Here is a 27,658-nt window from a genome sequence, read left to right on the forward strand (position 1 = left end):
GCTTTAGGACTTTTACTAACTTAGTTAAGTCCCTTGTTAACTTTGAGATCATCCATAAGGCCCTAGAATTCCATGTTGACGCTTTTAACCCCTCGTACACGAATTTGATCATAACTTTCTCATACGATAACGAAACTTTATGAAATTTTAACCACATGTTCTAGTGAGTATATTTTATCGTTACAAAGCTTCGGATCCGCCAAAAGGTCACTCAGAGGTATACTTTGCACATGTTGACACCTTTAGCCCTAGCAGTTTGTAATTTCTCACTTTCTTTCATATTTAGCTTCGTATGATCCATGATTTAATCGTTTGAAGGTATAAACATCTTGTAGGGCTATTTTTAAATATAATTATCCATTGTTGACACTTTGGACCCTTATATTTACATAGTTTCCCCGTTTGTCAACATTAGTCCCTGTAAAGTATTCTTTCACACATTCAGAGCTTATGACACGTGTTCATACTCTATTGGACATGAATTTTCGAGGTGTTACACATGAAAGACATGGGTCTCGCGGACGTGATTCTTGCAGTAAAAATCACTAGAACCCAAAATGGTCTTGTGTTGAGTCAATCTCACTACGTGGACAAGATCCTTGGGAAATTCAATTCGGATGATACGAGTGTAGCTCGCACTCCAATTGATCAGAACCCAACGCCTAAGGAAGAATAGAGGCGAGAGTGTTTCTCAGTTAGAGTACTCAAGAATCATTGGTAGTCTCATGTATCTAATGACATGTACTAGACCCGACTTAGCATATGCTGTAAGCAGGCTAAGTAGATTCACCAGTAATCCGAGCGAGGAAGAATAGAAGAATAGAGGCGAGAGTGTTTCTCAGTTAGAGTACTCAAGAATCATTGGTAGTCTCATGTATCTAATGACATGTACTAGACCCGACTTAGCATATGCTGTAAGCAGGCTAAGTAGATTCACCAGTAATCCGAGCGAGGATCATTGGAAAGCTATCACGAGGGTGCTCAGATACATAAGATACACGAGAGACTATGGATTACATTATACCCGTGATCCAGCAGTGATCGAAGGATACACTGACGCGAACTGGATATCGGATATAAAGGATCACAGATCAACAAGTGGTTACGTGTTTACACTTGCTGGCGTAGCTAGAGCTTGGAAGTCTTCCAAGCAAACGGTTATAGCTAGATCCACGATGGAATCCGAATTCGTCGCTTTAGATAAAAGCGGGGAAGAGGCGAAGTGGCTACGTCAATTTGTGGAAGATATTCCAAGATGGCCAAAGCCGTTGACGGCAATCTGCATACATTGTGACAATCAGTCTGCTCTTGCCAGAGCACAAAGCATGATGTACAATGGCAGATCAAGGCACATTCGACGTAGACACAACACGGTACAACAACTTATCTCAACGGGTGTGATTTTAGTTGACTTTGTTAGGTCAAATGAGAACATCGCGGACCCGTTAACAAAAGGCTTAAGCACATATAAGGTGTATAGGTTGTCAAGAGGAATGGGACTAAAGCCCATAGATGAAGGGAATATGAGGGAAACCTAACCTAGTTGACTTGAGATCCCAAGATCTAGGTTCAATAGGCAAACTTAATCATAAACCCAAAGGGAGTCACTGTGGGGGGTGCCCCAAAATTAACAAAGGGGGTTGTATACTTCCTAGTCCATTCCAATTAGTGACGTGAATGAAAGGTTAAGCATGTTGAGGTTAAGGATTTTGAGGAAATCCAAGATTAACCATGATGCTTTTAACGATTCAGAGGAATCACCTATGTTAGAGAGAAGTGGGGTCGCTTCGAATGGATTTGTGGGGAGGCGCAAATCCTAGAGCTCTCGCAGAACCAAGAACGTGTTCCATGACCATTAACTGTAAGTGCAGACTTGACTCGACTAGGGAGAGTATTGTGTGAATGTGTATTGTCGCCTACATAAATGGGGGATTGTTCAAGGACACCGCGTCTACAAGACCCTAGGAGGCTAAGTATGCTTCATAAAAGAAGGTTCAAAGGTTACACCTACCTATCTTGCAATGCTCAACTATTGAACGTGTATCGTTGAAACTTGATAGATCGATTTCTATTCATGTGGGGGATTGTTGAAAATTTACTAAAAATAGCATTTTTCACAAATATAGGAAAATGATTTTTTCCTATTTTGGACTAGAAATAAATATAATAAAATGAGCGGGTTTTATATATTTATTTGTGGGTTTGTGTTCTACGTTGGAAGGGCTTCGCAACAAACTAAACCACGTCCAAAACAGAGCTAAGATGAATGAGATATCGATGCTCAAAGTTTGGTGCTTGAAACTTGAATGCTGAAATAAGTGGAAAAGTGGCACCTTGTCCCACATCGGATGAGAGATGAAACTTAAAGGGGTATTTAAGTGGGAAATCTCCATCCTTATTGTTTCATGGAAGCACTCACTAGTGTACTCGCGAAGGGTGCGGAGCACCCTAACTCGCACTCGCACACGCGCGCGCGTGGCGTGGGCGATGAGGCGCAATGTGGCGCTTTGATGGCGCACTTTGCACTTCACGCTCACATCGCCGTGAGCCGCTTGAGAGCCGCCTTTGCATTTTTGACCGCGTGCGCGTGGTGGAGCAAGGGCTGCAAGGACCAGGTGGTTGGTAACGTGGCATGCATGCTGTGACAACTCGAGTTTCCAAGATTCCATTTTCTCATTTATTGCACGTTCACTGTTTGTTTAGTATTTACTTGCACAATTGGTTTGCCTTGTAACTGTATACGTTTTGGATTTGATAAGGTTTATGAATGATTTGACAAATACTTGAATGTGGTGATGAAAATGTAAATTGTGTATCTTGTGCATGTAATATGTAATAGACAATACTTAGGGGTGCTTAGTGCTAATAGTGAAACTTTAATCATTCTTAACCCTAATCCCTTTCACTAATCATCACCAAAGAAACAAACACGTACTTTCACATTCTCTATTTCTCTCTGGCAATCATCATCATCATTATCATTGGCACAAGTTCTTCATCACTCTTGATTTCCTATTTTGTCTAGAATCAATTCAAGGTAATTGTTTAATCATTGTTGTTGTTAATCGTTGATTGATTGATTCATGTTAAAACCCTAGTTCTTCATATGATATTCTGTGCTTATTGAATCCTGGTTATTGTGAAATGATGTTGATTATTGTGTAATCATTGCCTGATGTTAAGATACAAGATATGTTAGAATTACTGATTGATAGTTGGATTACTGTAATGCATATCAATGAATTATGGTTTCCTTGATCGTATGAACGTAAGAATGTAACTGTTACTTTGATTCTGTGAATTGGATTTGGAAATCACGTATGTTGAAACTCGTAGCTAACAGTCAGGGTTTTGTGAAGTCACAAAAGTCTGAGTTTTATTTACATGTTGTCTGAGTTTCTTGTTTGATGCTAAGGTCCGAACTTTATTCATATCACACATGAAGGGTCTGAATCAAGTCTGAGTTTTATTTAAATGGTCCGACTTTTAACCTATATACATGAGGTCCGACTTTTACAAGGACCCAAAGGTCCGACTTTTATGAACAACACAAGAAGTCCGACCTTTATGCTAGGGAGGGGGGTAGTCCGAGTTTTATACAGGAAACGGGGGGGGGGGGGGTACGAATTTTAAACCAGGGACAAGGGGGTCCGAGTTTTTAAGGGGGAAGACCCCTTGTCCGACTTTTGTGAAGGGAAATCCCCTTGGTCCGATTTTTGTACAAGGTAAAGATGTGTCAGAGTTTTATTGAGGCCCTTGGTCCGAATTTCTTGTACTGGCATGTTGTCTGACTTTTAATTGTGTTGTTGTGTCCAACCTTTGTGAATTAAACATGATGTCACCTTGATTGCATGCTAATAGTCCGAACTTTACAAGTGATGTGTGTGTCAAAGCTTACTGTATGTTCTGTATATGATTGCATGCCACTGAATGTAACTGCATGATTCCGTATGTTTGAACAATCTTTCTCATAGCATTTTGTACACAATAAACACATGGAACGCAATTGCTTGGATATCTAAGACTTGTAAACCCTAATTGTATGTAAACACTTATCTCGAATTTATGCGCAATGTACCCTAGGTCGTGTGTAACGGACTTAAACATTATTAACCCTAGAAGCAGTAACATACCGAGCAAACCAAGGTGAGTTCACACTCTTTACCAAGGCATGGGATTCCCGGGGATAGGGAATGGGTTGAATGATGGAATGGATCTATTACTCGTACTTACACGGCTACTAGACTATCTACCATGGTCCTCGGGTTAAGCAGGACACTTACGTAAAACCTACGTAAACAGGAATATGCTACTGTCTTCCGGAGCCAGGAAGGACACTTACGTAAAACCTACGTAAACAATAACATGCTACTGTCTTCCGGAGTCAGGAAGGACACTTACGTAAAACCTACGTAAACCCCACGCGTACCACTGTCCTCGGGTAAAGAAGGATACTTACGTAAAACCTACGTAAAGCTTGTACGTACTACTGTTCTCGGTTGTGAAGAACACTTATGGTTACGAATAGTCTAGTGTATATACAACATGGGAAGCCCCCACCAATAGAACATACTATCGGCCCAGTAGAGCCACATGTTACAAATGAACTTACTATTACGCATTTACTTTCTGTGAACTCGCTCAACTAGTTGTTGATCCTCTGTTACATGCCTTGCAGGTCGTTAGGTACATTTGGGGAGCTTGCACAGTGTAACATCCCGAAAACGGGTTTGGTATTCAAACCACGTTAATAGTAAAAACGGGTAAAATACCGTTAGTGGTAAATATTAACCCGGTAAATATTAGGACTCAAATAAATAAACCTAATATTAGTTAAAAAGAGGAATAAATACTTTGAGAAAACAAAGTATATAAAAAGGCCAAATTAACTGGACTTAAAACATAACGGGTTATAACTTCCCGAACCCGTTAAAGTAACTAGGAGTAATTAACCTAGTTAGTAACATGTGACTAAATAAATAATGAATTATAGTTTCATTTGATCAAAATAAAAACATGAGGGACTAAAAAGGGGCAATTGTGAAAGTTGTATGATTAAAACAAAAATAAACCACACCAAACACACACTTAGTGTGTGTCTGGTCGATGTTAAACACAGGGGGCGACCAGGTTTCTCCATCAAACCCCAAATCTCCCAAAATTCACAAATTGAAGCCTCTAATCTGCTCCAAACCAAGTTTCAAGCATGAATTAGTGATCATCTCGTTGTGGGGATCAAAAGGTATGCAAAATTGTGGTATTTTGTTGCATCTTGAATTCTAGGTTAAATGTGAAAAATGAAAATTCAGCTTGATTTCTTGATGCATGGATGAAATTAGAAGTAATATGATGTTTAGGGATAAAACCCTAGATGAATTCTTGTTGAAATTTAGTGTGATGATTCTAGCAATTTTGATCACCATAGTAGATGATTATTGAGTTTGTAGAGACTAGATAAACACTAGAATTGTGAATACTATTCTAGTGAAAACTGAATTCATGTGCTAAATTCTAGTAAAAACCATGGTCACCATTGTAGGTGACTAGTGGGTTAAAGAGAATTGATAAACACTAGGAAATTTTGGGTTGTTCTAGTGTAATTTGACATATGCAAAGTTATTTCAGAACTTTAAAGGCAAATATGTGTGTTAAATAGTTTGAATGATGAAAAAAATTCGGGTTATATGACAAGTCATGAGCTTGTCAATGAATTATTTATAGAATATGCCCATAAGGTGTTCGATGTAATGCCTAAGTGAAATTGGGTATCTACTAGTTTATAGATAGAACTTGGTTTGGATAAATGCCTGATAACATGACAAAACGGGTTTCACTTATAGAGGGAAAACCCGTGGATTTTATGAGATAAAGAAATAGTGTCTTCGATAATCAAGAACTAGGCTAACTTAGTGTTAACAATAGCATGAACTCGAGTTAAAAGATTCGTTAGAACGATAGCTTAAAGGAACGCCCACCGGGTAAATTGAAAATACCTAAACTAGCTAAGGAACATGAATGTGCATATTAAGGGATGTTTGACTTTCGAAAAGTCAAACTGACCCATAATGCGATAAATGGTAATCTTTGGTATGAAATGCGTAAGGTGGAATAATCGTATTAAATTGTGATTAAACTAACAACCTTGAAAACAATGATGATAGTTTGACGCGTAACAAGCTAGGTGGAAGCTTGATGAGGGAGCGGGTCAAACGAATCAAGAAGGAAAGGAAAAAGCATAGTTCGGACACGAGGTAAGTATATCTTACACTAGTCATATATTTCATAATATCCTTTTGTCGTATTACGAAAAAGATAATTTATGACGTAAGCCATAGTAGGCTAAGAAGTGTTAAGAAATGGAATTATAAGTAAGTGACCGCACAGTGTAAATCGGAGCGAGTCATATATATATTTACGAGGTGGTAATAAATATCATCTCGCTAATATAATCGGTCAATTCGGCCAAACGGGTCAAAAGGTGAAATTATCACCCTTTGACAATATCGACTAATGGGTTGTCAAGATGCATGATTTTAGGAAATAAATAGCACATGGATGCTTACATCGCTATCGCTTAGCAGCCACTAAGGAAATGTATTGAAACGGGTCAATATATTGATCCGAGCCAGGTATGTATAATAATACAACTCATCATGTAGAGCTTGGAGTTTTATAATAGTTAGACGAGGTTAAAATAAGATATCCGGTTATCTTTTAGGTAAACCGAATAAGTTGAGTTATGATTAAGGTGTTTTAGAAACATATTGGTTTCTAAACAAGAATATGGTTAAACGGTCGGATTTGGGGTTCAAACAAGCACTAATAGTCCTTCGTCGTAAAAGAATGACTAAAATTGACTAAAACACCCTAGTTGGCTAATTCGAATAAACAACCTTTAAAGGTAGTTTTGAAACGAGTTTTATTATCAAATAAATAATTGAAATAAGTGCAAGAAGCGAAAGATGTAAACTTTCGGTCAAATAACTCTATATGAGTCTTTGCCGTAAATTAGCAATCGGACGAGAAAAACTCGGATTATATAGATCATCTCATTAACTCCACCACAATTATAGTTGTGGTGGAAAATTACTTGATAAAAATGTTGTATATAACGCTAGAAATGAATGAAAGCGACTTTAAGCTTTAAAGTGCTTAAATACCCTTAACGGGTCAAAATAAGCACTTGAACGTAAACGGGTTCTAACTAAGTAAGAAACCCATGATCTATGAATTATTTGATAGGAAATATTGAAATTATGATTCCATGAGTTTATGGATCAAGTAAACATGTTTGTGTGATAAAATCGCGAACGGGTCAAAATTTGGTAAAAATGGTAATAAGCCGAAGACTTAAAAGTCTTAAATTTTTGTTAATCCGGATGTCGGATTTTAACTCCATATGATGGAGAATTAAATTACGAACGCGTAGGAAAAAGAATCGTGTAAAACGGATTAAAAACGAGAGAGTTATGTCCGTTTCGGTAAGAACTAATGAAAAATAGACGTGCAGAGTTGACACGGGCGGGTGACTTTTTGACACGGCCGGGTGGCTGGGCTGTGAAAAATATATGTTAACTGACACGGCCGGGTGACTTTTTGACACGGCCGGGTGAAGGGGCTGAAAACAAAACAAAAATAATTTCTTGTTTTGTTACGTTAAGCACGGAACTTGTTTATACTCGATTATTAAAGTGTCAAAACTAATTATTTACATGGTTTTGACCGTAGGTGAAGATGGGATAAGCGGTTTGAAAGATACGAAAGTTTTCGTGCAAATAAACGGCAAAATAGGAAGGCTGGAATGCAGGGGCCACCGTAAATTACGGTGCCACCGTAAGTTACGGTGGAGCTGAAGGCTTTACGGCAGCCCCCTACTGATTTACGGTAGGGGCATGTCTCACCAGGGGCCACCGTAACTTACGGTGCCACCGTAAGTTACGGTGGAGGCCAGTTGGAAATCCATGTTTTGAGATCAAAAGTTTAACGTTGGGATTCTTTTTCCTTCCATTATTATTACCGGATTTGTTTAGACTTATTACAATTCCCGTATGACTAAAACATTTCATGTTGATGAAATGTAGGTTCTTTTTGGATGCCGGAAGACGATCAAGCTCATCGAAGGACCGAACACGATAAAGATACATGCTTCCGCACATTTCCTCGTCGTAAATTTTTAAACGACAAATTCGATCACTTATGTTGAATAACTTATGATTTGTAAAAGTTTTAATAAACTCGTATTTTCATAGTATGTGTAAACTTAATTACACATCTAATTGTTGGTATTTATATATAAAAAAAAACCGTTAAATAGTAACCAGAGTGTTACAAGTTGGTATCAGAGCCTTGGTTTAAGAGATTCGAGTATGGTGGGGAGGAACCATGCTTGGACTTAAACCTTATGCTCTTGACAAAGAATAGTGTTCGGTTCGAGGCTTGATCGCAAATCCGGTAAGTACATGTATGCTAATGGTTTAGCGTATTAATGTGTTGTAGACAACACATAGGGTTACCGTGTAATACACGTTACCCCAAATAAATGATTGATATAGTTGACAAAAATACGTGCGTTGACGTGTATAGTAGAAAAAGCCTTGTATTATAATACAGGCGATTATTGAAGTTGATATTACTAACTTTTGTGAATATCTTGATTGAAGGACGCTTGCATTTAAAGATGACAAGAGTTGAACAAATTAAGGATATGATAGAGGAACGGTCCGAAGTATGACGATAGGAGCATGCTCACTAAGGACTAAATCGCGTAACGACCGCGAACAAGGTTAATGGCAAGAAACGCCCGTCGGGGCAAGCATTACCAGGTGCGTGTTTTTAAATATAATCGCACAATTAGCAATATGCAACAAACATGTAGAGAATGATCGTTGCATAGGTAAATTAGAAACTTGGAAAAACCTGAACAGAAATACATATCCAGGATATAATTTCCAAGAAAACCGAATTGAGGCGTTACTTACATAGGGCGTGATGTGAAAACTATAAAAAGGTCGTGTATGTCATGTGTTAAATCGCTTACTCTGGCCAAGTAAGTAGTGGCATATGATACCATGAGTTTCTTATAGCGGACACATTTACATCCGATGTAGTAAGGGCGGAGTGAATGGGACTAATTAAAAGTACCCAAATGAATCAGATAAGCAAAATGTTTGATAATAAGGTAAACGCACAACCGAGTGACGGAAGCGTATTACATCAGGATAATGAGCCCGAATGAAGGGACAAAGAAGCATGTAAAAATGATTTAGACAAGTATTGGGAGGGAGTGTACTTACACTCGAACCCAGAAAACACAAGCATGAAAAGTGATTTAGACAAGTATTGGGAGGGGGTGTACTTACACTCGAACCTAGAAAATACAAGCATGAAAAGTGATGTAGACATGTATTGGGAGGGGGTGTACATACACTCGAACCCGGAAAAATATAAACATGTAAAACAAGGTAGACATGTATTGGGAGGGGGTGTACTTACACTCGAACCCGGAAAATATAAACATGTAAAACAAAGTAGACATGTATTGGGAGGGGGTGTACTTACACTCGAACCCGGAAAATGCGAATATGTCTCTAAACGAGTCGTTTTTGTAAAACGTCAAACTGAGGACAAAGTCGGAATATAAAAATGAAGCAAAGTCTTGATGCATACCGGGAGGGTTGCAATAATAACGACTTCGGTGAAACACCCGGTTGATGGGTAAGAATTAAACACATGCGTAAACCAAGAGACGTGAACGCGGGTTGAAAAATCAAAGTAACTTGGATTACGAGTAGGACTATAAAATCTCGTATATAGAAATTGTGAGTAAATATGTTCAACTATTCGAAGTCGAATGGGTTGAATAAAGAATAAAGTTGATGGTTTATTAAGTGATGGATTTCACATTAATAGGTCAAACATGTTGAATACAATATAACGCCGAATGGCACAAATGAGCGCTAGCCAGATAAAGGTAGCGTTAAATGCAAGAGAATAATGAGCCCGGTAATGGGATATAATCAAATAAGAATAAATTAGGGACTGTCAATATCCTGGTATAGATAATTGACAAAAGTTAAAAAGAAGATCCTAAAACTAAAACTTCGGTTTTAGTAAGAAATAATGCTTTTACAAACATAAATTCTGATAGGAATTTAAATAGTAAGCATGAAAGATACGAGTCTTGACGCCGATAGGCGCAAGACGAAATATTCGAAAAGTGATCTTTTCGAAATGAAAGGTTGATAAAAATTAAACGTGACGTGAGACGATCACGGTCAATAAATGCAATGTGAAGTGGAATCACATTATAACCAAGTGAGCGAAAAAAAAGGAGTAACTGGACTAATAAGTCTAGTTAGTGAGACCGGTTAAGGTCATTTAAGTAATTTGGTTGCTTGTAAGCGGTGGATTCGGTATAACTGGACTGAATAAATAAATTTTGAAAACAAAAGAAATTGTTGCTAAAAGTGAAAGATTTCACTTAAGACCTTTAAACGGGTCAATGTAACGGATTCATAAGGAATTCGATAGTATATGAAAGCGATAGATATCGCTAAGTTAACTAAACAAGTGGAAATAACGAGACTACGTTAATTCGAAGTTATACTATGTCGTATGAGATATGTAGACAATTAGTAACCAAAAAGATGTTACCATACTTTCGGGTAATACTAACGATTGCTTAAAAAGTATAGGTAATGTTTAAAATATTTATCGGATAGAATACATTGAGTTTAAACTCAATGAATTACGTAAGAAAAGGTTTCGAGGACGAAACCTTTTTAAGGGGGGTAGACTTGTAACATCCCGAAAACGGGTTTGGTAATCAAACCACGTTAATAGTAAAAACGGGTAAAATACCGTTAGTGGTAAATATTAACCCGGTAAATATTAGGACTCAAATAAATAAACCTAATATTAGTTAAAAAGAGGAATAAATACTTTGAGAAAACAAAGTATATAAAAAGGCCAAATTAACTGGACTTAAAACATAACGGGTTATAACTTCCCGAACCCGTTAAAGTAACTAGGAGTAATTAACCTAGTTAGTAACATGTGACTAAATAAATAATGAATTATAGTTTCATTTGATCAAAATAAAAACATGAGGGACTAAAAAGGGGCAATTGTGAAAGTTGTATGATTAAAACAAAAATAAACCACACCAAACACACACTTAGTGTGTGTCTGGTCGATGTTAAACACAGGGGGCGACCAGGTTTCTCCATCAAACCCCAAATCTCCCAAAATTCACAAATTGAAGCCTCTAATCTGCTCCAAACCAAGTTTCAAGCATGAATTAGTGATCATCTCGTTGTGGGGATCAAAAGGTATGCAAAATTGTGGTATTTTGTTGCATCTTGAATTCTAGGTTAAATGTGAAAAATGAAAATTCAGCTTGATTTCTTGATGCATGGATGAAATTAGAAGTAATATGATGTTTAGGGATAAAACCCTAGATGAATTCTTGTTGAAATTTAGTGTGATGATTCTAGCAATTTTGATCACCATAGTAGATGATTATTGAGTTTGTAGAGACTAGATAAACACTAGAATTGTGAATACTATTCTAGTGAAAACTGAATTCATGTGCTAAATTCTAGTAAAAACCATGGTCACCATTGTAGGTGACTAGTGGGTTAAAGAGAATTGATAAACACTAGGAAATTTTGGGTTGTTCTAGTGTAATTTGACATATGCAAAGTTATTTCAGAACTTTAAAGGCAAATATGTGTGTTAAATAGTTTGAATGATGAAAAAAATTCGGGTTATATGACAAGTCATGAGCTTGTCAATGAATTATTTATAGAATATGCCCATAAGGTGTTCGATGTAATGCCTAAGTGAAATTGGGTATCTACTAGTTTATAGATAGAACTTGGTTTGGATAAATGCCTGATAACATGACAAAACGGGTTTCACTTATAGAGGGAAAACCCGTGGATTTTATGAGATAAAGAAATAGTGTCTTCGATAATCAAGAACTAGGCTAACTTAGTGTTAACAATAGCATGAACTCGAGTTAAAAGATTCGTTAGAACGATAGCTTAAAGGAACGCCCACCGGGTAAATTGAAAATACCTAAACTAGCTAAGGAACATGAATGTAACAACTGTCACTAAAATCCATAATTAGGAGGGTAATTAGCCATTAAGAAAACCCTAATTGAGACACCCAAGTGATTCTACGCAAACCCTAAAATTTCCAGAACAATCAGAATCAGGATCAGGGCCCCTAAAACTCAGGGAGGGCAAAACCCTAGTTACGATTATCTAAATAACTTGCTGGCCGTTTTGAATTTCACAATTTTATCAACTCAGCTAAGCTACTTAGACACGAAGCTACCTATAGAAAATAGGTTACCACTCGCGTAGCGCGACGCCCATGGGGGTACCCCTCGCGCTACGCGACAGGGACAAATTTCGCGTAACATAGGTCACCACTCGCGTAGCGCGACGCCTATAGTGATACCCCTCGCGCTACGCGACAGGGTCAAATTTTGGGTATAAATAGAGGGGTCTGGCACTTGCATTTTGGTGTTAATTCGACGAAGAAATTCACTTCGTAGACGAAGTTATACACTATTTACTACAAAAACACACACGATTCACGAAGTGCTGCCACAATCAGGGTATAACTCGATCGCTATTACGATTTAACGTCCGATCGATTATAACTATCCAACGATAGTCCAGGTGCTGCTCAATTGAGCTTGTACTTTGATTATTCGTCGTGATTTCGACTTGAATATTTGAGTGCTGTTCGAATTCGGACAATGCTCTGTTATTCGTTGTGAATCCGATTGAATTATTAAGTATTGCACTGATTAATCGTTGTGAGGGTTTGATCTCGTGAATTGACGTAACTGCTGAATTAGTTACTAACCTATTGTGTGTGTGCATTATTATTAAATTAGGTTAAATCAAGGCTAATCAGTAGGCTTATACCTTGCCCGTTAAATCTGCAATGTGAGTCATTCTTCTTTTTAACTGTTTTCTCACAGTTTGTGAGTCATTCCTCTTTTATAAACTCTTTTCTCACAGTTTGTGAGTCATTCTCCTTTTTAAATTGTTTTCTCACAGTTTGTGAGTAAGTTTTACAATACCTCAAAGTATTTTCAAAGTGTTATAATTACAGGGATTAAGTCGTGGTTATCTTAACCGCTGGTTAGTGGGGTATTGTGCACATTACTAATTTCTCACAGTTAGGCAATAAGCCCTAACACAGGTTAGGCTAATAAGACCTAACAGTGACAAAACGTCACTAATTGGGTGACTGGACCCAATAGTGGTATGACCATCGTCACACGGGTGGCAAGACCAGATATTAATTAAGATACTGCCATAGTAATCGCTCTTATGCTGTAATTTATAACTATGTGTCATTTTATCAAAATGAATGATTCACTCAGTATTTCCCCGCTGACAAAACCTTTTTACAACATGTTTCAGGTGACCTACTGAATTAAGTACACGTGCTACGGAGCACTAACAAGCTTGAAGTGGTGGCTCAAATAAAATAAATAAACATGTTTGTAAAATAATGAAATTATGATATTTACGGGGTTTATCCTAAATATAAATAAATAATACTCGGGCAAAATTTTCAAGTTTAAAACGATCCTGTTAAGACTTCCGCTATAAAAATAAATACCACGGGATTTTCTGCCCCGCGGCTCCCGAAACGGGTCAAACCGGGTCGGGGGCCGTGACAGAAAAAGGTGGTATCAGAGCCACTGATCAAGCCACTGATTTAAGCCTATTAAGTATTTAGAAAATACTTAATTTTATTAAATTGCTATTTTGTGATTATGTGCTTTATTATCTGATTAATTGCATATAGTATGGAACAGATTTTATATGTTTAGCAATTTAGACTAAAATTTTAGTGCCTTTACAAGTCTAGAAATCTTATTCAGTATATATATAAATTTATAAATAAAACTTAGGGTACTTTAAAATTCTAATTGTTCTGGTAGTTAAACACATATTTCTATCAAAATTTGTTATAAATTCTGACATAATAATTGTGTGTATTATGCAAAAACAGCATGAGTGATTTGTCTGATACCCTTCAGAATTTAAATCTCTATCCAGTAAGAGTAGAAGTTTCCAGAGATTTTAATAGATATATACCAGACATAGAGGAACCTATAGAATTTAACGCTTTACCTCTCAAGCAACCCAAGTTTAAGGGAATAGAAATTGAGGAAAGCTCTAGGCAAATTGAGGGGTTACCATCTCAAGAAGAGTTAGATTTTACATTAACAGACTATAGTATTATCAAGACTATTAATGAAACACAACTATCAATGAACTTAGAACCAGCTATTCCAAACCTTTCAGTACACTCGCAACCTTTCAAAATAGACGAATGGTTGACTCAGGAAATACAGCTACAGAACAATCCCTATAAGCTTTTTCCTCAGTTTAATCCAGAACCAAAATCCACCAATAAGTAACAAGAATATAGCTAGACTCCGCCACTTTGACTAAGAATTAATGTATACTGGGAATAAGATCTAAGAAATTGAGGAATAGATCTCCTAAGAGGAAACACTGTTATTAGAATATCATTTACCAAAGAATAGGAGACTTATGGAACAAGGATTGTGTAATAATAATAGTCAAAATCAGTATGTAAAATTTTTACAAATAAAATTTTGTAAGGCATATTATTATTTCGAGAAATCAATAGTTTGGCTATATAAAACTATATAATAATTTTGTGTATACTTGTTATTTATTTGATACTAATACAATTATATATATATATATACAATTAGTTATCCGATGGAAAACGCTAATAATGAACCAGTTAATGAGGATAATCAATCCGAGCAACAATCAGGGGGTCAATATATGACTAGGCAGGATATAGAAAATATCGTTGCTCAAGGGATAGCCAATACTATTCCAACAATGATTGCTCAGGGGATAGCCAACGCTATTCCAGCAATTGTCACTGCTGTTAAAAATCCCGTAGAACCACAGCAAATTATTCCTAGCAAACGTATTTCTGAAGATAATTTCAGTAATAGCGTAAACGGAGGCAATGATCATGTTAATCATGATAAAGAACCGTGACAAGCTCCGCTCCCTAAGAAAAGGAAAGCTGCAACACCTGGTTGCACTTATAAGGAGTTTCTTGCCTGTAAACCCGTAGAGTTTGCAGGCAATGAAGGGGCAACTGCGGCACTGCGTTGGTTAGAGAAAACCGAGGCAGTAATCAGAATAAGTAAATGTGTTGAGGAAGATAAGGTTATGTACGCTTCACACCTTTTCAAGGAAGAAGCGTTAGAATGGTGGAATACAGTGTTACAAGCCAAAGAAAGTGACGTAGCCTATGCCATGGGGTGGGAAGAATTTAAGCGATTAATAGAAAGGAAATTCTGTCCCGAATATGAAAAAGAGCAAATGGCGAATAAGTTTTTAAGTCACCGAATGGTAGATGTAGATTGCCGAGGGTATACTTCAAAATTCTTTGAGTATGCCAGAATTGTACCTACTCTGGCTTCGCCGGAACCGGTACTTATCTCTCGCTATATCTGGGGTTTGATTAGTGAGATTCGTGACATTGTCAAAGCTGCGAGACCCCGCACGATTGACGATGCGGTAGAATTAGCTAACACTCTAACTGACGGAGTGGTACGCACACAGGAAGAAAATAGGAGGAAGGAATTAGCCCAGAAAATTTCCCAAGAATTTCATATAGGTAATAGTAACAATTTTAAGAAAAGAGAAAACGGGCGATTTTCCACTATTCCATTTTGCGATATCTGCAAAGGAAAGCATTTTGGAAAATGCAAAGGATGCTGCAATTTTTGCAAAATTCCAGGACATCGAGAAGAGGATTGCAGGAAAAAGAAGGCAATCACTTGCTACAATTGCGGAGAACCCGGACACTTCAGAACAAGCTGCCCGAAATTAGGCAATTCAGCAAACAAAAAGATGAAACCTGCCGAAGGGACTACCAAGAAAAACGCAAGAGCTTTTCAATTAACTACTCAGGAAGCTGAACTCATTCCTGACATCATAGTTGGTACGAGTATTATTTGACTCTGGTACAAACCAAGGTTTTATAAATACTTCATTCTGTCAAACTCTTAACCTATCAAACGTAGGCAAATCTTTACAGTCAAAATAGGCAAAAAAAGGAAATAAATTACGTAAGGTCACATGATGAATCATGAAGGTATTCACTTAGATCCTGCTAAGATAGCAGCAAATCACTAAAATGGAAGATTTCGCAATCCTTAAATGAAAATTAGGAATCTTGTAAAATTAGCCAGATACTATAGGCAGTTTATTAAGGAATTCTCTTAGATAGATATATCCTTAACTAAGCTAAAACAGTTAATTCTAAATAAGAACTTAAACAAACAGAAGCCTCTAGCATAAATTAACAAAATATTCCAATCCTAGCCTTACCAGAAGGAACAGAAGATTTTAAAAGTATACGGTGATGCTTCAAAACTAGAAACTAGGGTGTATGGTAATGCAACACAAAAAGGTAATTGTGTATGCATCAAGGTAATTGCAAAAGCACGAAGAAAGCCTTACCCCTTGTAAGCTTAAAAATTAGAAACCACAAGTTACCCTTAAGATTAGGAAACATTATCTAAGTAAGTTTACTATCCATATGGGTCATAAGAATTTAAGATATATATTGGAGCAACAAAAAAAAAATTAAACATGAGGAAAAGGAAATCCTCAGTAACTACACCTGTGATATTCAGTATCACGAAGAAAAGACTGAAGACGGTTAGAAGAATTATAGCCGTCGAAGTTCGAGTTGGAGACAAAATGAAAGTATTTTCTTGGAAAGGAATTTATAAATTCGGTAAGAAAGGAAGCTAAGTCCAAAATACATAGGACCATTTCCAGTAGTCCAACGGATAGGACCAGTTGCTCATCACCCATAACTACCAGAAGACCTAGTTGGAGTACATAATGTGTTCCATATATTCAATCTCAAGAAAAGTTTAGCAAAACAAATCCCTGGTCGTACCTCTTCAAGATGTAGAGGTAAACAAGAAGTTTAAGTTCATAGAGAAACCCCTACAAATAGAAGATCGGAAGATTAAGTTTCTCAAACACAAACAACTAGTGCTAGTAAAAGTCAAATAGGAATCCAGGAGAGGACCAGAGTACACTTGGGAACTGGAATCAAAGATGAAGAGAAAGCACCCTCATCTATTTCAGTAAATCTCGAGGACGAGATTTTTCTTAAGGTGGGGAGGATGTAACAACTGTCACTAAAATCCATAATTAGGATGGTAATTAGCCATTAAGAAAACCCTAATTGAGACACCCAAGTGATTCTACGCAAACCCTAAAATTTCCAGAACAATCAGAATCAGGATCAGGGCCCCTAAAACTCAGGGAGGGCAAAACCCTAGTTACGATTATCTAAATAACTTGCTGGCCGTTTTGAATTTCACAATTTTATCAACTCAGCTAAGCTACTTAGACACGAAGCTACCTATAGAAAATAGGTTACCACTCGCGTAGCGCGACGCCCATGGGGGTACCCCTCGCGCTACGCGACAGGGACAAATTTCGCGTAACATAGGTCACCACTCGCGTAGCGCGACGCCTATAGTGATACCCCTCGCGCTACGCGACAGGGTCAAATTTTGGGTATAAATAGAGGGGTCTGGCACTTGCATTTTGGTGTTAATTCGACGAAGAAATTCACTTCGTAGACGAAGTTATACACTATTTACTACAAAAACACACACGATTCACGAAGTGCTGCCACAATCAGGGTATAACTCGATCGCTATTACGATTTAACGTCCGATCGATTATAACTATCCAACGATAGTCCAGGTGCTGCTCAATTGAGCTTGTACTTTGATTATTCGTCGTGATTTCGACTTGAATATTTGAGTGTTGTTCGAATTCGGACTATGCTCTGTTATTCGTTGTGAATCCGATTGAATTATTAAGTATTGCACTGATTAATCGTTGTGAGGGTTTGATCTCGTGAATTGACGTAACTGCTGAATTAGTTACTAACCTATTGTGTGTGTGCATTATTATTAAATTAGGTTAAATCAAGGCTAATCAGTAGGCTTATACCTTGCCCGTTAAATCTGCAATGTGAGTCATTCTTCTTTTTAACTGTTTTCTCACAGTTTGTGAGTCATTCCTCTTTTATAAACTCTTTTCTCACAGTTTGTGAGTCATTCTCCTTTTTAAATTGTTTTCTCACAGTTTGTGAGTAAGTTTTACAATACCTCAAAGTATTTTCAAAGTGTTATAATTACAGGGATTAAGTCGTGGTTATCTTAACCGCTGGTTAGTGGGGTATTGTGCACATTACTAATTTCTCACAGTTAGGCAATAAGCCCTAACACAGGTTAGGCTAATAAGACCTAACAGTGACAAAACGTCACTAATTGGGTGACTGGACCCAATAGTGGTATGACCATCGTCACACGGGTGGCAAGACCAGATATTAATTAAGATACTGCCATAGTAATCGCTCTTATGCTGTAATTTATAACTATGTGTCATTTTATCAAAATGAATGATTCACTCAGTATTTCCCCGCTGACAAAACCTTTTTACAACATGTTTCAGGTGACCTACTGAATTAAGTACACGTGCTACGGAGCACTAACAAGCTTGAAGTGGTGGCTCAAATAAAATAAATAAACATGTTTGTAAAATAATGAAATTATGATATTTACGGGGTTTATCCTAAATATAAATAAATAATACTCGGGCAAAATTTTCAAGTTTAAAACGATCCTGTTAAGACTTCCGCTATAAAAATAAATACCACGGGATTTTCTGCCCCGCGGCTCCCGAAACGGGTCAAACCGGGTCGGGGGCCGTGACAATGAATGTGCATATTAAGGGATGTTTGACTTTCGAAAAGTCAAACTGACCCATAATGCGATAAATGGTAATCTTTGGTATGAAATGCGTAAGGTGGAATAACCGTATTAAATTGTGATTAAACTAACCACCTTGAAAACAATGATGATAGTTTGACGCGTAACAAGCTAGGTGGAAGCTTGATGAGGGAGCGGGTCAAACGAATCAAGAAGGAAAGGAAAAAGCATAGTTCGGACACGAGGTAAGTATATCTTACACTAGTCATATATTTCATAATATCCTTTTGTCGTATTACGAAAAAGATAATTTATGACGTAAGCCATAGTAGGCTAAAAAGTGTTAAGAAATGGAATTATAAGTAAGTGACCGCACAGTGTAAATCGGAGCGAGTCATATATATATTTACGAGGTGGTAATAAATATCATCTCGCTAATATAATCGGTCAATTCGGCCAAACGGGTCAAAAGGTGAAATTATCACCCTTTGACAATATCGACTAATGGGTTGTCAAGATGCATGATTTTAGGAAATAAATAGCACATGGATGCTTACATCGCTATCGCTTAGCAGCCACTAAGGAAATGTATTGAAACGGGTCAATATATTGATCCGAGCCAGGTATGTATAATAATACAACTCATCATGTAGAGCTTGGAGTTTTATAATAGTTAGACGAGGTTAAAATAAGATATCCGGTTATCTTTTAGGTAAACCGAATAAGTTGAGTTATGATTAAGGTGTTTTAGAAACATATTGGTTTCTAAACAAGAATATGGTTAAACGGTCGGATTTGGGGTTCAAACAAGCATTAATAGTCCTTCGTCGTAAAAGAATGACTAAAATTGACTAAAACACCGTAGTTGGCTAATTCGAATAAACAACCTTTAAAGGTAGTTTTGAAACGAGTTTTATTATCAAATAAATAACTGAAATAAGTGCAAGAAGCGAAAGATGTAAACTTTCGGTCAAATAACTCTATATGAGTCTTTGCCGTAAATTAGCAATCGGACGAGAAAAACTCGGATTATATAGATCATCTCATTAAGTCCACCACAATTATAGTTGTGGTGGAAAATTACTTGATAAAAATGTTGTATATAACGCTAGAAATGAATGAAAGCGACTTTAAGCTTTAAAGTGCTTAAATACCCTTAACGGGTCAAAATAAGCACTTGAACGTAAACGGGTTCTAACTAAGTAAGAAACCCATGATCTATGAATTATTTGATAGGAAATATTGAAATTATGATTCCATGAGTTTATGGATCAAGTAAACATGTTTGTGTGATAAAATCGCGAACGGGTCAAAATTTGGTAAAAATGGTAATAAGACGAAGACTTAAAAGTCTTAAATTTTTGTTAATCCGGATGTCGGATTTTAACTCCATATGATGGAGAATTAAATTACGAACGCGTAGGAAAAAGAATCGTGTAAAACGGATTAAAAACGAGAGAGTTATGTCCGTTTCGGTAAGAACTAATGAAAAATAGACGTGCAGAGTTGACACGGGCGGGTGACTTTTTGACACGGCCGGGTGGCTGGGCTGTGAAAAATATATGTTAACTGACACGGCCGGGTGACTTTTTGACACGGCCGGGTGAAGGGGCTGAAAACAAAACAAAAATAATTTCTTGTTTTGTTACGTTAAGCACGGAACTTGTTTATACTCGATTATTAAAGTGTCAAAACTAATTATTTACATGGTTTTGACCGTAGGTGAAGATGGGATAAGCGGTTTGAAAGATACGAAAGTTTTCGTGCAAATAAACGGCAAAATAGGAAGGCTGGAATGCAGGGGCCACCGTAAATTACGGTGCCACCGTAAGTTACGGTGGAGCTGAAGGCTTTACGGCAGCCCCCTACTGATTTACGGTAGGGGCATGTCTCACCAGGGGCCACCGTAACTTACGGTGCCACCGTAAGTTACGGTGGAGGCCCGTTGGAAATCCATGTTTTGAGATCAAAAGTTTAACGTTGGGATTCTTTTTCCTTCCATTATTATTACCGGATTTGTTTAGACTTATTACAATTCCCGTATGACTAAAACATTTCATGTTGATGAAATGTAGGTTCTTTTTGGATGCCGGAAGACGATCAAGCTCATCGAAGGACCGAACACGATAAAGATACATGCTTCCGCACATTTCCTCGTCGTAAATTTTTAAACGACAAATTCGATCACTTATGTTGAATAACTTATGATTTGTAAAAGTTTTAATAAACTCGTATTTTCATAGTATGTGTAAACTTAATTACACATCTAATTGTTGGTATTTATATATAAAAAAAACCGTTAAATAGTAACCAGAGTGTTACACACAGGGAGGCGCGGTCGTTGTGGACAAGGATCGTGATTACTTTGATTTAAAACATTATGACATAGCATGATTGGGCTTTTATACATTTGCTTCCGCTAAACTTTGTTATTATACTTATGTTTTGGAACACCTTTCATATGGAATGGTTTGGTTTGAATACATTTAGTTTTACTATATACATTGTTCTATATGATTGGTGGCTTGATCCTAGTCAATCACGCTCCCAAGCGGTGATACTCCGCAGGTGGATTCTCGGGGTGTGACAGATTGGTATCAGAGCCATTGGTTATAGAGAACTTGGTTTTAATATGGGGAAAACGTTTTTTTTTTAAACCAGACTATAACCAGTACAGTGCTCAACGATCCACAATGACGCCTCGCTCCACGTACAAGACTCAACATCCTAGGTAATAAGGTTTATGTTTATTGCCTACATGCTAGAATTACATAGAACTTTGCTCGTAGTATGCTTAGATTACATTGCTTACTATTTGTTATTGCTTGAGAACACTTGTGTGCTTACTCCCTTCTGTCATCGCACTATTCGCGAACCTCTCTCACTTACGTTACATTTGCTATGAAGATCATGGCCGGACGTATCAACTTGACTCAAGCCCAGTTGACGGCTCTCATTAACGAACAAATTGCTGCGGCACTTGCAGCCACACAAGCAGGAGGTATACCCTGCAGTCGTAACTAGGATCTTTAGATCCTACACTCCTAAATCAACTCTTGTGTTTAACCTTGTCCTATTCTTTTACACAATAGGTCAACACGCTCAGCCACCTGTTTGCACCTTCAAAAATCTCAAGGATTGCCAACCTAGTACCTTCAGTGGAACTGAGGGAATTGTAGGCCTCCTCCATTGGTTCGAGAGGCTCGAAACTGACTTTGAGGTGTGTGATTGCCCTGAGTCTCGTAGGGTAAAGTTTGCTGCTGGAACACTCGAAGGTGCTGCATTAACCTGGTGGGAAGCACTAGTTCAAATGTTAGGGCTGGCAGCTGCTAATGCCACCCCCCTGGAACGAGTTCAAGGACCTAATTAAGGAAGAGTTTTGCAGTCGAGAAGACATCCACAAACTAGAGGTAGAATTCCTCAACCTACAGATGGTGGGGTCTGAAATTGAAGCTTATACGAAGAGATCGAATAAATTAGCCACATTTTGTCCCACTATGGTAGACCCTCCCACCAAACGTATCGAGCTGTATCTCAAGGGTCTGGTGCCCGAAATTCAGAGTCATGTGACCGCAGCTAATCTTGGCACTATCAAGCAAGTCACTCGGCTTGCTCATCGTCTCACGGACCAGGCAGTAGAACAAAACAAACTACCGAAACGTGTTAAAACTGATACTACATGTGCTTCTAGTGATAACAAACGCAAGTGGGATGAAAACCTGAGCAAGGGATTAATTTTGGTCCAGCCTCTGGCGCAGCAACAAAAGATAGATGACTACCAGAGCCCCAGACAGCAGTTTTCTAGTAGTCGTGGGCAGAGTGGATATCGAGGAAATCATCCAAAGTGTAACAGATGCAATAGACACCACAACGGTCTGTGCAACAAGGGTCGTTGCCAGAGGTGTCTCAAGATTGGTCATGAAGCTAAGGATTGTCGAAGCTCACGTCCTGTAACTCAAGAATAGCAACGGCCGCCTCAATCTTCACAGAATCAGCAACAACAACAAAGTTTTAAAGAATTTTTTCAGTGTGATGCTAAAGATCACTACAAGAGACATTGTCCGCATATAAACCAGGACCAGACTCGGAACCACGACCATGGAAACGGGGACGACAATGGGGATAGCGTTGGGGGAAGCAATGGAAACAATGACGCCGGGGCCGCATGTATGTGATTGGTCAGGGTGACGCAAGGAACGACCCTAACGTATTAATGGGTAAGCTTCTTCTCGGCGACTTATATGTTACTGTCTTGTTTGATTTGGGTGTGGATACCATTTATATGTTCTTGAAAGTTAGTCAAATGTTAAAACGTGCACCAACTCCCTTGAACATCCAAACATGTCATAGTGTTAGCTAATGGTAAAAGTCTAGAGGCCATTCATAGTTCAGAATTGTAATCTTATCCTCGCTGGTCAGACGTTTCCTATCGACCTCATTCCTACAGTTCTGGGCAGCACCTATAGCTTACGCACCGTATCGCTTAGCTCCATCAGAATTGGAAGAACTATCGACGCAGCTACAAGAACTCTTGGATAAGGGATTCATCCGACCCATCTTTTCTCCTTGGGGAGCTCCAGTATTATTTGTGAAAAAGAAGGATGGCACTTTCAGGATGTGCATAGACTACCGCGAACTGAACAAGGTGACAATGAAGAACCACTACCATCTTCCACGTATTGATGACTTATTCGACCAGTTGCAAGGGTCGAGCTACTACTCCAAGATTGATCTTAGATCAGGTTGTCATCAGCAGAGAGTCCGGGATGAGGACATCTTTAAGACAACATTCAGAACTCGCTACGGCTACTACAAGTTCTAGTCAAGCCATCCGGGCTAACGAAAGCGCCTACAGTTTTCATGGATCTTATGAACGGGGTGTGCAAACCCTACCTAGACAAGTTTGTAATTGTCCTTATCGACGACATTCTGATCTACTCCAAGAGTCAGGAGGAACACGAGCAGCACTTACGTCTTATCTTGGAACTTCTTCGAAAGGAACAACTGTACGCCAAGTTTTCAAAATGCGACTTCTGGCTTCGTGAAGTCCACTTCCTAGGCCATGTGGTGAACAGGGATGGGATTCATGTTGATCCATCCAAGGTAGATTCGATCAGGAACTGGCCTGTACCACGTACACCAACGGAAATACGCCAATTCTTGGGTTTGGCGGGTTACTACAGACGATTCATCAAAGACTTCTCAAAGATCGCATAGCCGCTTACAATGCTGACACAGAAAGGTGTTACCTATCGTTGGGGTAATACACAAGAAACGGCTTTTCAGTACCTAAAGGATAGACTATGCAGCGCACCTATTCTCTCATTGCCAGAGGGCACGGACGATTTTGTAGTCTATTGTGACGCATCAATATAGGGGCTTGGTTGTGTATTGATGCAGCGTGATAAAGTTATTGCTTACGCTTCGCGGCAACTTAAAGTACATGAACGGAACTACACGACACACGATTTAGAGCTGGGAGCTGTTGTTTTCGCGCTCAAGATATGGCGACACTACCTGTACGGTACCAAGTGCACTATTTACACCGATCACAGGAGTCTCGAGCATATCTTCAAGCAGAAGGAATTGAACATGCGTCAATGACGATGGGTCGAGTTACTTAATGATTACGAATGCGCCATCAAGTACCATCCAGGCAAAGCCAATGTTGTGGCTGACGCTCTCAGTCGAAAAGACACTCTACCTAGGCATGTACGAGCTTTGCAGCTTACTATTCGGTCTGATCTTCCTGCCCAAATACGAGATGCTCAGGTGGAAGCATTGAAACCAGAAAACGTCAGGGCTAAAGCCTTACGTGGCTCAAGACAACGGTTAAAACAGAAGGAAGACGACTCCTACTATGTAACAGGATGTATTTGGGTCCCACTATATGGCGGTTTATGAGAACTTGTGATGAATGAAGCTCACAAGTCTCGCTACTCGGTACATCCAGGTTCGGATAAAATGTATCACGACAGCAGAACTACATATTGGTGGCCTAGCATGAAGGCCCACATAGCAACCTACGTCGGCAAGTGCTTGACCTGTGCAAGGGTCAAGACAGAGTATCAGAAACCCTCAGGCCTACTTCAGCAACCCAGGATACCACAGTGGAAATGGGAAGAAATTTCCATGGACTTTGTTACTGGCCTGCCTAGATCCCAACGCGGGAATGATACTATTTGGGTGATCGTTGATCGACTCACAAAGTCTGCTCATTTCTTGGCTATCAAAGAAACGTATAAGTTCTCTACTTTAGTAGACATCTACTTGAAAGAAGTTGTTTCGAGGCACGGAGTGCCAACCTCTATTATTTCGGATCGGGATGCACGATTCACTTCAGAACTGTGGCAAGCAATGCACAAATCTTTTGGCTCTCGATTAGACATGAGCACAGCTTATCACCCTCAGACGGATGGGCAGTCTAAGCGCACTATCCAGACTTTAAAAGACATGCTTCGGGCGTGTGTTATTGATTTCGGCAACAGCTGGGAAAAACACCTCCCTTTAGTGGAGTTTTCGTACAATAACAGTTACCACACCAGCATACAAGCCGCCCCATTCGAGGCATTGTACGGACGTAAATGCCGGTCACCTCTCTGTTGGGCAGAGGTGGGGGATAGTCAGATTACAGGTCCAGAAATGGTAGTTGATGCTACTGAACGAATTGCACAGATACGACAACGCATGGCAGCAGCTCGTGATCGCCAGAAAAGCTACGCTGATAAACGCAGAAAACCGCTCGAGTTCCACGTTGGGGATCGAGTGCTACTCAAAGTCTCACCCTGGAAGGGTGTGGTTCGTTTTGGTAAACGAGGCAAGCTCAATCCACGGAATGTTGGACCGTTCGAAATCACTGAAAGAATAGGCAAAGTGGCCTACAGACTAAACCTACCAGCTGAACTCGGTGCAGTTCACAACGTATTCCACGTGTCGAATCTGAAGAAGTGTCTGTCAGATGAGACCCTCATAGTTCCTTTTAAGGAACTCACTATCGACGAGCGGTTGCAGTTCGTCGAGGAACCAGTTGAAATCACGGACCGGGATGTCAAGGTCCTCAAGAACACTAGAATACCTCTTGTACGAGTTCGTTGGAACTCCCGTCGTGGCCCAGAGTATACCTGGGAACGAGAAGATCAAATGGAACTCAAGTATCCCCAGTTATTCGAAAACCGTGCAACCACTACTGAGGCTGAAGCTACTACTACAGAATTTCGGGACGAAATTCCAAGTCAACGGGGGGATGATGTGACACCCCAAGAAAACCAGTAAACGATACAACTTACCTAGCTTCCTCAGTAACCGCATGCTAAATTTCGGGACGAAATTTCTTTCAAGTTGGGGATAATGTGACAACTCGAGTTTCCAAGATTCCATTTTCGCATTTATTGCACGTTCACTGTTTGTTTAGTATTTACTTGCACAATTGGTTTGCCTTGTAACTGTATACGTTTTGGATTTGATAAGGTTTATGAATGATTTGACAAATATTTGAATGTGGTGATGAAAATGTAAATTGTGTATCTTGTGCATGTAATATGTAATAGACAATACTTAGGGGTGCTTAGTGCTAATAGTGAAACTTTAATCATTCTTAACCCTAATCCCTTTCACTAATCATCACCAAAGAAACAAACACGTACTTTCACATTCTCTATTTCTCGCTGGCAATCATCATCATCATTATCATTGGCACAAGTTCTTCATCACTCTTGATTTCCTCTTTTGTCTAGAATCAATTCAAGGTAATTGTTTAATCATTGTTGTTGTTAATCGTTAATTGATTGATTCATGTTAAAACCCTAGTTCTTCATATGATATTTTGTGCTTATTGAATCCTGGTTATTGTGAAATGATGTTGATTATTGTGTAATCATTGCCTGATGTTAAGATACAAGATATGTTAGAATTACTGATTGATAGTTGGATTACTGTAATGCATATCAATGAATTATGGTTTCCTTGATCGTATGAACGTAAGAATGTAACTGTTACTTTGATTCTGTGAATTGGATTTGGAAATCACGTATGTTGAAACTCGTAGCTAACAGTCAGGGTTTTGTGAAGTCACAAAAGTCTGAGTTTTATTTACATGTTGTCTGAGTTTCTTGTTTGATGCTAAGGTCCGAACTTTATTCATATCACACATGAAGGGTCTGAATCAAGTCTGAGTTTTATTTAAATGGTCCGACTTTTAACCTATATACATGAGGTCCGACTTTTACAAGGACCCAAAGGTCCGACTTTTATGAACAACACAAGAAGTCCGACCTTTATGCTAGGGAGGGGGTAGTCCGAGTTTTATACAGGAAAGGGGGGGGGGGGTCCGAACTTTAAACCAGGGACAAGGGGTCCGAGTTTTTAAGGGGGAAGACCCCTTGTCCGACTTTTGTGAAGGGAAACCCCCTTGGTCCGATTTTTGTACAAGGTAAAGATGTGTCAGAGTTTTATTGAGGCCCTTGGTCCGAATTTCTTGTACTGGCATGTTGTCTGACTTTTAATTGTGTTGTTGTGTCCAACCTTTGTGAATTAAACATGATGTCACCTTGATTGCATGCTAATAGTCCGAACTTTACAAGTGATGTGTGTGTCAAAGCTTACTGTATGTTCTGTATATGATTGCATGTGACAACTCGTATTTTGAACCTACATTAGTACAACTCGCTTGAACCTTATGTGATTATTTGAACTGATTGTGTGAACTTCAAATTGAATGTTATATGACTCTGATTTTTGGTGACATAGTGTACCGAATATAAATGAACCAAACTTCAACCCAAGTACACGAGCCCATTCGGCCCTTACGACTCG

The 27,658-nt window shown here is 38.7% G+C and overlaps 2 long non-coding RNA genes across 2 annotated transcripts; both read left to right on the forward strand.

The window, feature by feature from the left end:
* The first annotated feature begins 4,840 nt into the window (after positions 1 to 4,840).
* Positions 4,841 to 8,317, forward strand: LOC110929750. The gene is made up of 4 exons (XR_002587371.2): positions 4,841 to 5,242; positions 6,162 to 6,629; positions 7,729 to 7,985; positions 8,082 to 8,317. It is a non-coding gene; the product is annotated as an uncharacterized LOC110929750 (long non-coding RNA).
* A 2,623-nt stretch (positions 8,318 to 10,940) lies between these two features.
* LOC110929751 lies at positions 10,941 to 21,092 on the forward strand. The gene is made up of 4 exons (XR_002587372.2): positions 10,941 to 11,330; positions 19,003 to 19,470; positions 20,570 to 20,725; positions 20,923 to 21,092. It is a non-coding gene; the product is annotated as an uncharacterized LOC110929751 (long non-coding RNA).
* The last annotated feature ends 6,566 nt before the right edge of the window (positions 21,093 to 27,658 follow it).

This window comes from Helianthus annuus, chromosome 3 (assembly GCF_002127325.2).
Source record: "Helianthus annuus cultivar XRQ/B chromosome 3, HanXRQr2.0-SUNRISE, whole genome shotgun sequence".
Classification (NCBI taxonomy): Eukaryota; Viridiplantae; Streptophyta; class Magnoliopsida; order Asterales; family Asteraceae; genus Helianthus; species Helianthus annuus.